The following is an 8,161-nucleotide window of genomic DNA, read 5'->3' as shown; positions in this document are numbered from 1 at the left end:
TTTTTCGTGAAAACATCAACAATCTTGACACGTTTATTTTTCTTAAAATTGAGACAAAATTCAAGCTTCAATCTCTTGATCTTTTTCCCGTGAAATCTGGCGCAAGTCAATTTCGGAGCTGAGAATTGTTACTTCAGTCAGCGATCAATTGCTCGCAATTTCGCGATTTCGTGATGCCTGAGCCTCGTGAGATTGAGTGGTGACTCGTCGATTCAATCCAGTGTACAGCCCAATGATATGCATACTTTATTATGTAGTGACAGTGAAGATGTTGACGTGGGAAAGAAAGATGCGTGATTGTAATTTTAAATACAGTTAAGAACATGCGTTTTGCAGTACATTATTTCTAAGCTATGAGAGTAAGAATTTAATTCACCCTATGCTCGTAAAATACATTATATTATATTATATCATATATTATATTATATTATATCAGATTAGATTAGATTAGAGTGAGAATGCAATTGAATATTAAAGGGAAAAAGTAATACCGATATCTCCTAGGGCGTTACGATAGATAGATGTGAAACAACGCTAATCTATAATTGTACTCTGCGTGTATCAATTTCTACACATGTTATATGTACGGTACAGTTGTAGCTTCTGCAATAGCACGCAATATTGCACTACACCGTTGACAATGTTGCTACTGCTGCTAGACATCTGTGTGTCTACTTCCGCTCCCAACACAACATTGCTGCAGTACTGCTTGCTCTTGGAGATACGCGTACGTTATTCGCACAAGACTGCGTAAGATAATTGTGAAAAAATTACGATATCTGTTGGGGAATTGAGAGGGACGAGGGTGGGAGGGGGAGGGGGGTTGGGGAGAGGGAAGGATAAGTGATCTTATCGCGCTTTTCCGTCCTGATAACAAATAACAAATGAAGTATATTTATCCGTGTTACTGTTTTTTTTTTTTTTTTTTTTTTTTTTTTTTTTTTTTTTTTTTTTTTTTTTTTTTTTTTTTCTTTTTTTAAATCCAGACAATTTCGATTGATAATAGTATTGTCGAAACACGAGAATACACTGTGATAAGGCAAATTTGTTCTCTTTTTTCTTCTTATTCCTCTCCATGTGTGAGACTTGTCGTGATATATCTGAAAATAGTCGCTGCAGCCTTGAGGTCCAATAATAAATCATTTTTTCCCTCCAATCGTCAAAGGTCTCGAGGACGATATTTAATGACTGGGAGGTAAGAGCGCGATATGATCTGACTGAAACGCAGTTGACACTTATCGCGAGTGGCATTTAAAAAATTACCTCGATGTAAATTCAGTGTTAAAGGCCTACCATTTTAGTTTTGACTCGCGAATAAAATATTGAAAATTGTTCCAAACCCAGCATGTGATCTCGTTTTAGGTCAAATTTGACAAAATTCTTGCAAATTTGTGCGTAATTTAAAGTACATAGTATTACAAATATTGCGGAATAAGAATTTTTCAATGTAGATAACTTGAAGTAACTTGAATAGTTGACTCTGCTCGCAAACATGTGCAAGTGTCTCAAGTCCAAGGGCCTTTTGCAGCGATTTCAAGAGGCAGCGAGAGAGAGAGAGAGAGAGAGAGAGAGAGAGAAGTCTTTTGGTAAAGAAAAAAATTCGATTCTCTTTCATTAGAGTGTAATGGTCGATATGTGCGTGTGACGTATACGAAATTGTAAAATAAAGCGCATACGAACCGACTAATGTGGTCGCAGGAATTTAGGACGATTCTTTGAAAAAAGACAAAAAAGAAAAACAAATAAGATAAAAGAAGAGAAGAGAAGAAAAGCACACATCCCAGCAGCGAGCAGTATTGCTGCTGTGACTGTATTGCTAAAATATTGCTTGCAGTAGTGTTGCACGCTGCTGGAGCAGTCGAATTTTCGCAACCTCGAACTGTGAAAGAAGCAAAATCGCGATGATGTTTTTTTATAATTTTATATAAATTTGCCACTTGTAATCGATCACGAAGACGACGACGTGTATTTCGAGAGTGTTCGTCGAATGCGAGCGCGCGCATAAAAACAAAAAATAGTCTCTTATTATAAAAATTGTTATTTCTATGTTGTAAAAAAGCTATTTATTATTAAAAGATTCTATTCATTGTAAAAAGGGAATTCGGCGATACCAAATTATTATGTGAGATAGAATGCGTACTTAGATACTACTTTAGGTAAGAAATCGAAATTAACTCGCGTGTGAGGAGGGGTGGGGAGGGGATATAAAGTGTAACAAGCTACTGGTTGATTGATTGATTGATTGATTGATTGATTGATCGATCGATCTATCTATAAATTGGTTGGCGGGTTACACAAAAACAAAATAAAACTCCAAGGAGGCAGGCGATTATCAATGAATCGGAAATACACGTCAGTGTTCTTTTTTAAAATAAAAAAATTCAATCCTGTGATTTTTAGACACTATGGATCATTCTCGTAGCGATTTATCTATTTCTAGTTAAGGTTCGGAATTTTCATACTTTTTTTTCTCGATAAATGTATTTCAGTTGAATAATCAATTATTCACATCTCAATATATCACTCACTCACTCATTCCTTCCTTCCTTCCTTTGCTGTTCGCTGAGAAAAGGACGAAATGGACACGGAAGGCCGTTTTCTCCCTCTGTCCAACTTGCAATAATAATCTGAATTCAAGTGTGTACCTCTACAGTGCTGTCACACCTCTTCGAGAGCATCTCAGAAACGAGACGAAAAAGTGGCACGTCCAGCTCAAGCATAGTGACCACTCTCGAGTGTTTGCCGAGTCAAAATTACTGTCCCTCGTCCAGTTAGAAAAATAAAAAAAAAAAGAATCCCCGAAAATGTAAATCCAGTCCGGTGGCGTTCTGCAAGCAAATCAGGCCCTCATAGCAATAGATTTAAGGCTTTTGTGTCAAATTTTACACAAGACAATTCTCAAAGCTTTTCCTTGAGCTTTAGACACACTCTAAATGTTAATCAGTGGTCAGCACTCTACGACTCAATTCATTATTATTCATCAATTCATCAAGTAGGTAGGCTCTGAATGAGAAATCAGTAGCCTCTGACTGACAGAAGAGTCGTCGTTTCATCAGGTCATTCCAAATGGCTGGCTGAGTAACTGACAGACCCTCATCAAACAACTCGAAACAGATTCAAAATGACTGATTCGATAAGTGAAAAATTACATTCTTTATTGATGACTATCAAAAGTGTCTTTATTTCAAATTGCACAGCATTGCATTTGTGGTAAATAATAAAGATAGTATTTAATGTTTTTTTAAAAATTATTATTATTATTATTATTATTATTATTATTATTTATAAATACGAAAACATTAATTATATTTATAAATAATTAGAATTTGACCTCGATACGAAAAGTTGTTGTCCTGGACTCGGAAATTTTTTTAATGTCATTGTAAAATTTTAAAAACTGTCAGTGTATTGAACCACGATAATTCAAATGTCTTTAGCAATGGTGACAGATTCGAAATTTTATTTATCAGAGTGAACAAAAATGAGCAAAAGAGAACAGTTATTTGCAGATTTTCATTTTTCACAATGAATCTGTAATATGTATTATTATAGATTTCAGGACTTGAGGACTTGAAGTTTACGCTCTGACCCAAAAATTGACTCCACTGCACTCTAAACTTTAATCAGTCGAGAGTGATGATTGATTCGCAGTACATTCTCACTGATTCAAACAATGCGTATTCGACTGGCAGACAATCAGTCGCAAGTGGCTTTACATCAGTACTTTAAAAACGATGAAAACACTTATTTTCACTGATGGAATCACTCAATTTGAATGATCTAAACAGTGTCGTCGACTGATCAAATCAGTAATTTTGAATTATCTGAAATGTACGTAACTTTCATTAATTAAGTAATTCTTGTTAAATGGTCTGACCCGAAACTCTCAATGTCTTGTGCAGTGATTTGTATCAATTTTAATTTTCTAGGAATCAAATGAATTTTAATTCACAAGCAACTTTACGATTTTATTGTGACAGACAAAGCAGTCACATTTTGACTGAAAATCATCAAGTTCATGCGATCGTTTTTTTGCTTCAGCCATATCTGTTGTTGTCCAATTTAAATTTAGAGCCGAATCAGTCGCCATGTGCCATCATTTTAAAAAAATTTTTTTTTCCATAACGTGCGCGAGAATAAGAGACCGAGAAATACATATACATATAAAATATTAAAACACTGCGAGAGAAAAAGTAAGTGTGTGTGTGTGTGTGTGTGCGCGAGTGAGTGAGTGAGTGTGAGGGAGAGGAATGTAATTACTACAGAACTGAGTAGTATTTTGTAGAAAGTGGGCGTGAAAAAAACCCGAAAATATCTTTATTTTTTTCTCTTCAAGTATTGCCAATGTACAGTACTACTAATGTCAAAAGTGACTTTTCAAATCAGTCATTTGTTAGTTTCTCCTTTATATCTTCAACTACATATACAGATAATCATGTGTGGATGCGAAGACAACTTGTTAAACAAAAAACAAAAAAAGAAAACAAAAAAACACTTGATTTTGGCTTCTATCTAAATTTAAATGAGTACAAAGTGACTGATTCGCAGTCAATTTTGACGGATTCAAGTAATGCGGATTTCACTGACAAATCAGTTACACGTTACTTTTCAAATCATGTAATTTGATTCGCTGATGAGATCAGTTTCTTTTGCCTGATCCACTCGCAGTAAATCCGCAATAGTGAGCGATCTTGGAATAAAATATGAGAGACCAATGAGACACTTCTTTTGACTGAAAATCAGTCATTTCTAGTGATTAATTTCTTCAGCTATACTGACTGATTCGTTCGTTCAATCAACTATTTTGTCAGTAGAGATTTCTATTGTGGAAAGATTTACTTGTACTGTGTGTGCTGAAAGAAATTCTGTTGGAAGGCGAAGTAACTTTTTTTATTGGAAAAAGTTTTTTTTTTTTCAATATTGTATGTATACGAATTTTTTTTCAGAGCTAGTATCTGATTATTTTTCTCGATAGTTTCAGATGTTCTATGTTAATTATTGAATCGTTTTATGAAAAGTTATCCCATCCTATCGACGTGTATCAGTTTTCGCGTGATGTAAAACACTTGTAAGCATTTCTACGTTTGGAATCTTATACAAATTGACAAATTTTTTGTGCAAATAAATGAATGCGCAAAATAGTATTTGCTTCTTTGAACCTGAAAACAAAATTACGTATAATTAGGTGGGAGTATTATATTGTATGGAAGCAGGTTTTATATTTTCCTTACTTCTTATTTATTTTTTTCCCAACATTTAAAAAAAAATTGTTTTCCCTTGAAATATTTACGAAATATCTTGTATTCTTTTACAAAAACAAAGAAAAAAAACATTTTCAAATTTTATCTTTGAATGTTCCGTAGTTTTAAGCCAAGTTCCACTCTTATTTATTGCATGTCTAAATGAAATACGATATTTTTTATAACAAATGGATGATTTCAGACATTTCTCGAGTTACAGCCATGATTTCAGCCCACGTTAGATTTCAAATAAAGAAAGCATGATTTACAATAATTTTAAACATGGAGAATAGATATAAGGAGACCAATCTGTAATGCATGGACTTCTCCAAAAACGGTCATTTTTTTGTTGCCAGAAGTACGCACGCAAACATGTGTAAAATCACACTTACGTATAGTTCAAAACTTTCCGAGCGTGGCGTGCCAACCGCACTTAAAAAAATATGTCCGCCTCCATTGTTTTGTTTTGACAGGTCGCTTGAACAATTAAATAATTAATAATCAGACAGGATTTTGTGAAATATTTGTGGTATAAAAAATTATTCGCCATGAAAGAGGTAGATAGTATGTTTATGAAATATGAAATTACTTTTACCAACACTATGCGTGTGAGAGATATTCGACGCGCTCGTAAAAAAACAATAAACTTACACCACTCTGAAAGTCTTATACACTATACATTTAAAAACACACTTATTGGAAACTTTCGCTTTCATACAGCGATTTTTAATTTTAACATCCTTACCTTTATTCACAAACTATTAATTTTTCAATCATTATTTACTTATATTTGACTCGCGTTTACATCGGAGGCCATATTTTTTTAAGTGCGGTTGACACGCCACGCTCGGGAAGTTTTGAACTACACGTGAGTGTAATTTTGCACATGTGTATGTGCGCACTTCTAGCAACAGAAAAGTCTTCATTTTCAGTTCCACCAGTTTGGTATCCTTATGTCTATTCTCCATGATTTTAAAGGCAACTTACCATAAATTGCCAAAAGTTCAATTTTAAACCTTTTTATAAATTTCCGGAAAATTAGGAAATTCTTGATGAATTATGGTAATATTACCGGAAATGTATGATAACTTAAGATAAAATGCTGAAAATCATATCTACAAGTGTTCATAAATTTGCGAAAATTTATGGTAATTTTACAGATTAATATGATAACTTACCATGAATTATCCAAAATTTAATTTTAAGTATTTTTAGAGATTAATGGCATTTTTGGTCATTTATGTTATTGAGATAAATTACCAAACATTCAATTTTAAAATTATATATGGCAACTTTCCACGAATTGCAGCAACATTCTATTATCTGCAACCAAAATTTCCTTCGAGTTTTTACGGTGAGTGGGCTGAGTGTCGTAAATTGCAAGCTCATAGATGTATAACTTTCATTAGTTACCTCTGACGTCACTTTTCACTCCCTAGGTTGGAAAAAGTAGAGCTTTAGCCCCGCTTCATAGGCTTCGAAAGGGCTGAAATCATGCATATGTCATAAAAATTCTATTAATTTTCCTATTCTCATATCAATAATTTTTTGGATTTTATTAATTTTTGTCAAGTTGCTTGTATAAATATTAAACGGCAAGTAAATGTTTCCCGCTACAAAAGGATATGAAAATAATTCCATTTGTTAAATCAAATTATTTATAAGATAGTAAATTATTTAAAAATTTCTTTAATGCTCCCATTCCAATATTAATTTCTCGCCTGTTCCTAGATGTGTGCCTATAGATTAAATGAACCTGTGGGCATTAATAAAATAAAATTTGAAAATATAAATAAATTACAAAAATTGTACCAAAGTCAATTCCAACAAAGAATTACAACGATTTTAGTACATTATGATTGTTTACCCAAGAAACTGAAACCGCCAAGTATTTGTTTGAATAAATTTGTTATAACAATTATATAAAGCGTTAGACACAAAATAGTATATTGTGATACAAGTGCGAAAAGTAGGCATTTGCACACGAGTGTGAAGGTTGCTTTACGAGCGGGAAACAACCTGAAGATGAGCCGATGGCAAGTACTGTAAACTTCACAAAAGTTTCAACTGTCTACTTTTAGCTCCTGTAGCACATGATATGTTTTCTAACAAATGCGGGAAATTTTCAATTTGAGAAACAATAAAAATCAATTTTTTGAAAATTTCTGGTAAATTGTGGAAATTTATGGTAAAATTTTTGGTAAATTTGTAAATTACCGAAAATTTATCGAAATTTAGTATATCCGAAGCTGTTTGGCAAAAATTCAAAAATTTCTTTAAATTTATGGAGAATTTGCTAAATTTCAAAAATTTCCTAAAATTCATAGAAAATTGGCTAAATATCAAATTTTTTTAGAAATTTATGAAAAATTAGAATATTACCGACAATTTCAGATATCTAAAAGTTTCGAAAATTTCCGGTAGTTTTTGGGAATTTATCAGTCATTTATAGAAACTTATCACTTCGAGTATGTCCAATAACTATTCACTACTCACAATCAGTCTCTCAAGCGTCAAATCATAATGAAGTGAGGTTATGATTTCGACAGTCCTGGAAAGTAATTCTTTCTCTAAATGCGCAAGTGCAACAGCAAGAAAAAGTAATCTTACTCAAAGAGCGCAAGCGCAGCAGCTAAAGAAAGTCTTTTTATAACTGCTTTTTAACACGGTTTCTGAATTGGTCACTTCCCGCACGCAATGCATGCGTCGAAAATCGAACATTTCGTGCGTGCGTTAGAAAACAGGTATTATTTCATGCCTTCAAATTACTACAGGACAAAAATTTCTAACATTATTTGATAAAGTTCTGTAAACTTGTTAATTACATTGTTCAAAACAATATTTGCTTGCAACTCATACTTGCCCGCACCTAAAAGATTTGCAAAAAAATAATTGTTATTTTTCTTCCTGAACACTTATAC

Source organism: Belonocnema kinseyi, chromosome 8 (assembly GCF_010883055.1).
Source record: "Belonocnema kinseyi isolate 2016_QV_RU_SX_M_011 chromosome 8, B_treatae_v1, whole genome shotgun sequence".
Classification (NCBI taxonomy): Eukaryota; Metazoa; Arthropoda; class Insecta; order Hymenoptera; family Cynipidae; genus Belonocnema; species Belonocnema kinseyi.
Note: the sequence above shows the minus strand (reverse complement) of the source record.